Source organism: Cherax quadricarinatus, unplaced genomic scaffold (assembly GCF_038502225.1).
Source record: "Cherax quadricarinatus isolate ZL_2023a unplaced genomic scaffold, ASM3850222v1 Contig1823, whole genome shotgun sequence".
Taxonomy (NCBI): Eukaryota; Metazoa; Arthropoda; class Malacostraca; order Decapoda; family Parastacidae; genus Cherax; species Cherax quadricarinatus.
The window spans coordinates 24,726-29,650 of NW_027196849.1; the positions used below are offsets into that span (position 1 = coordinate 24,726).

At 38.9% G+C, this 4,925-nt stretch overlaps 1 long non-coding RNA gene across 1 annotated transcript; it reads left to right on the plus strand.

The window, feature by feature from the left end:
* The first annotated feature begins 3,678 nt into the window (after positions 1–3,678).
* Positions 3,679–4,360, plus strand: LOC138851723 (uncharacterized). Its single transcript, XR_011391373.1, has 2 exons — positions 3,679–3,897; positions 4,032–4,360. It is a non-coding gene; the product is annotated as an uncharacterized lncRNA (long non-coding RNA).
* Positions 4,361–4,925: the final 565 nt, after the last annotated feature.

A 4,925-nucleotide genomic window follows, 5' to 3' on the forward strand; every position in this document is an offset into this window, starting at 1 on the left:
AAACCTCCGTTACATCCAAATTGTAACGGAAGAGTGGAATGACAACATGCTATCTTAAAGTCAATATTAAAGAAACTTTGTTTCCTTAAGCCAACTGACTGGTAAAGTTATCTACCATGTGTTCTTTGTAATGCGTGAGATTCCAAGTGATTCACTTGGATATTCCCCTTTCGAATTGCTTTATGGGAGATAAAGATATTAAACCTGAAGTTCAAAGCACTTATCAGTTTTTTTCTAGATCTGAGAGAAAGATTAGAGGAAACAGCTGATTTAGTTGTCAAGAACTTGAATATTTCCATGGAAACATACAAGACCTAAATTGACCAAAAGAGTTCCAAACGTAAATTTAATACTGACGATGAAGTTTAAGTTCTTTTACCAGATAAATCCAACAAATTGTTAATTTCCTGGAGCGGACCGAATAAAATAGTAAAGTTCTGTAATAAGGTAGATTATCTCTTGGATGTCAAGGGTAAAGAACGAATGTAACATGTCAATATTTTGGAACTGTTCCACAGTAGAGAAGTTATTCTTCGTTGAAACTCCTTCGATGAAGATATTTTGTCTAACAGTCTTGATTCTCGTGAATGTAAAGTTTGTATTATAGATCACTAGTCTCGCACAGAATCGAAGGAACTACTAGATATCTTAACTGTTGATTCTCCAACTAATAACTCAAACATCAAAATCAAGAGTGAACTATCTACTAAACAAAAGCCTCAAGTAAATGCCATAGTAAATACCTTTTCTGACATATTCACAGAGATCCCAGGACTTACCACTACCGTTGTACACAAGATTCAATTGTCAGCTCATGAACCAGTAAGACGGAAAATCTATCCTGTTGCGGTTCACTTACGGAAAACATTTGATAACGAAGTTGACAAACTCTTAAAGTTAAATATCATTGAACCTTCTAAATCAGCTTTCTGTTCAGCAGTTGTCATGGTTAAGAAATCAGACAATTCTTACCGATTGGCTCAAGATTTTCGTTATTAAATGTTATCACTAAATGGGACGTTGAGCCCATGCCAGTAATCGATCATGACTTGTATGAATTCCATGACTGTAAATTTTTCTCTGAATTAGACATCTCACAAGCGTACCATCAAGTGTCATTACACCCAGACTCTAAACGGCTTTCCCTACTCATAAAGGACTAATGCAATATCGCACAGTGCCTTACGGCTTGGTCACCGCGTGTGCCACGTATATCCGGCTTATGAGAATATTGCTTTCTGACCTCAAGAATGTTTCAGTGTATTTCGATAATATTTACATCATGATTTATATCTGGGAGGATCATCTTACTACACTGTCGCTGGTTTTAAAAAGACTAAGAGCTCATGACCTTACAATCAAACCACAGAAGTGTTTTCTTGGCTATTTCAAAGTACAATACCTCGGGTTTATTATTTCCGGCAGTAATTTATCACCTCTTCCTAACAAGACGAAAGCAGTTCTAGAAAGCTCCTTCCTAACTACAAAACAAAATTGCTAAGAAGTTTCCTTGGGTCAGTAAATTTCAAAAGAGAATTTTTGTACATAATTTAAAAGGTCTGACTTCCATTCTCACAGACTATTTAAAAAGTATGTAAAGGAACCTCTTGTTTGTTCTGAAGAGGCTGTAGAAAGCTTCGAACAAAGTAAAGAATACTTTCCAATCCTCCTGTTCTAAAATTACCAGTTATTAATAAAGTTTTTTGTCTCCAAACGGATGCCTCCCATTCAGGACTCGGGGCTGTTCCACTACAGTATTATGATGAGATTCACTTCCCTATATCTTCCACCAGTAAGAAGCTTCTGCGAGGGAAGAAAACTACTCCACTGTGGAGAAGGAATGTTATGCATTGGTATGGGGTGTAAGTGGGTTCAACTACTACTTATATGGAAAACCCTTTGTGCTTGAAACTGATCGCAAGCCACTGATGTACCTGGCAATATAAACACAAATGCAGTATAATGTGATCCTTTATTGACTACGTTTCGCCCACACAGTGGGCTTTTTCAAGTCACAAACAGAACTACCTGGGGTGGAAGGAACGCGAGTATTTATAGACCGGCTGAGGTCAGGTGAAGAATGCTGCATCTGATGATGTACCGAGTTGGGTTGTAGAGTCTAAAAACTTGGGTAGCTTGGAAAGGTGACTGGACAAGTTTGTGAGCAGACCTTCTACAGTGTTCTTATGTGGGATAGCGATGAAGAAGTTTCTTGGCAAGTGGTTCAGCTATGTTATAGAAGCCACTATTCTGGTTGAAGTTGTCGGATATAGAAATAAGTGATGATTCCAGGATTCTTCGGTATTGAGTGTTGTCTTCTGTGGCGATAAGTCTTGAGTTTCTGTAGTTTATCAAGTGGTTGTGTGAATTACGGTGTTGTACGCAGGCATTCCTTGTGTCGTCAGACCTGCTTGCGTATTGGTGTTCTGAAATACGTGTTTGGAGGTCCCTTGATGTTTCGCCCACGTATAACTTGTTGCAGTCATTACAAGGGATTATGTATACCCCTGCAGAGGATGGAGGCTTGTCCTGCCTACTACTGGTGATGTCCTTGATGGTCGTGGTTGTGGAGGTAGATACTTGGAATGATGTTTTGGCAAAGATGTTGGAAACATGTTTGGCAATGGAGTTGGTGGGAAGGACTATGTATCTCTTCTCGGCAGTGTCTTCTCTGGGTGTGTTGAAGATGTTTAGTGCTCGCCGTCTGCAGTCTCTGATGAAGTGACGAGGATAGTGGAGTTTGAAAAATACCTGTTCAATTATAGTGCATTCTTCCTCAAGGAACTCGTTGCTGCAGATTCTGAGTGCACGCAGGAAGAAGCCTATAATTACACCACGTTTGGTTTTGGTGTCGTGGTGAGAGTAGAAGTGGAGAAGATCGTTTTGGTTGGTGGGTTTTCGATAGACTTTAAAACGAAGTTCGTGGTCAGCTTTTGCAGTTGATAAACTACAGAAACTCAAGACTTATCGCCACAGAAGACAACACTCAATACCGAAGAATCCTGGAATCATCACTTATTTCTATATCCGACAACTTCAACCAGAATAGTGGCTTCTATAACATAGCTGAACCACTTGCCAAGAAACTTCTTCATCGCTATCCCACATAAGAACACTGTAGAAGGTCTGCTCACAAACTTGTCCAGTCACCTTTCCAAGCTACCCAAGTTTTTAGACTCTACAACCCAACTCGGTACATCATCAGATGCAGCATTCTTCACCTGACCTCAGCCGGTCTATAAATACTCGCGTTCCTTCCACCCCAGGTAGTTCTGTTTGTGACTTGAAAAAGCCCACTGTGTGGGCGAAACGTAGTCAATAAAGGATCACATTATACTGCATTTGTGTTTATATTGCCATTGTGTCGGCCACTGATGTACCTGGAAAACTTCAAAGGTTCAAGTAGCCGACTCTTAAGGTGGGCTATCCAGTCTTATTTAAAGTTGTTCATATATATATATATATATATATATATATATATATATATATATATATATATATATATATATATATATATATATATATATATATATATATATATATATATATATATATATATATATATATATATGACTCGGAAAACCACTTCTCAGATTGGCTGAACCGAGGGTGTACATAGTACTTTTCCCTCTGTAACTTAACATACTGCTTCCGACTATAAGTTTAGGAAAGGGGATATTTTGAGGAAAAAAAACTTAAAAAAGTGGGAGGTATGGTTGTTCAGACACCCAGGAACCACTAGCGTGTTACCGCCCACTCTTCCATCTAGTGGGCAGAGGCTAAACTTCAGTTCCTAGCGTCTGAGTTGCTTTAATTTCTATTCCTGGTAGTATTAACCTTACCTGGTGTGGGTTGAAGTTTGAAGAATAACTTCACCTCCACTCTTCTCATGATCAGGTACGGTGATCTACAAGGAGTATTTCTGTTCATTGATACTAATTTACCTGGTTACAAGTCATCATTTGAGCCTTTGTCTTTCTTATGTCATACTTATTTAACACTTATATAACCAGTGTTTTCTTTATTATCAGCTCTGCTGCTGACCTGGTCAACCAGGGTAGACGCTAGTTAATTGGAGCAAGATCCCTGTCTACAGGATGTAGTGGGACATTACGACTCCTCACCTCTAAAATCTGAATTGTGGTGATACAACCAAGTAGTGACAGGATTTTCAGAACATGGGACGAACACCGCCACCCAGGATAACCAACACCATTTCTTCTAAAACATCATCAGAAGACCATCCTGGGCATAAGATTCTCATGTCCCAACATCCTACTGGAACCACAGCGGCCAATATTTATTTTATTTATTTTTAATTAAAATCCTTAGAAAAATATAATTATTATCTATCAAGTTATTCATTTGTTATTTTTCCTTTCTTTTGTTCAATAGGAAGGCGTTCCCCTGACACTGGTAGCACAGAAGACCAGTACAGACACACAGAAGAACAAATATAGTTCAGTAACAGAGAAGACCAGTACAGTAACAGAGAAGACCAGTACAGTAACACAGAAGACCAGTACAGTAACAGAGAAGACCAGTACAGTAACAGAGAAGACCAGTACAGTAACAGAGAAGACCAGTACAGTAACAGAGAAGACCAGTACAGTAACAGAGAAGAGTACAGTAACACAGAAGAATGAGTACAGTAACAGAGACGACAGTACAGAAAATTAAAACAAAAGAACGGTAGAGTGCAGTACAGAAATGCAGTACAGTAGCAAAGAAAAAATGTACAGCAACAGAGATGAACAATAAGGTTTATGCAGTACGGGGATACCTTTCTGGGATCACGGGGATACCTTTCTGGGATCACGGGGATACCTTTCTGGGATCACGCATGATTATAATTACATCAGCCTTACATTCACTGCCTCTGCTGCTGCCTCTATATTAAACTGAAGAAGCCTACTGTGTAGGCG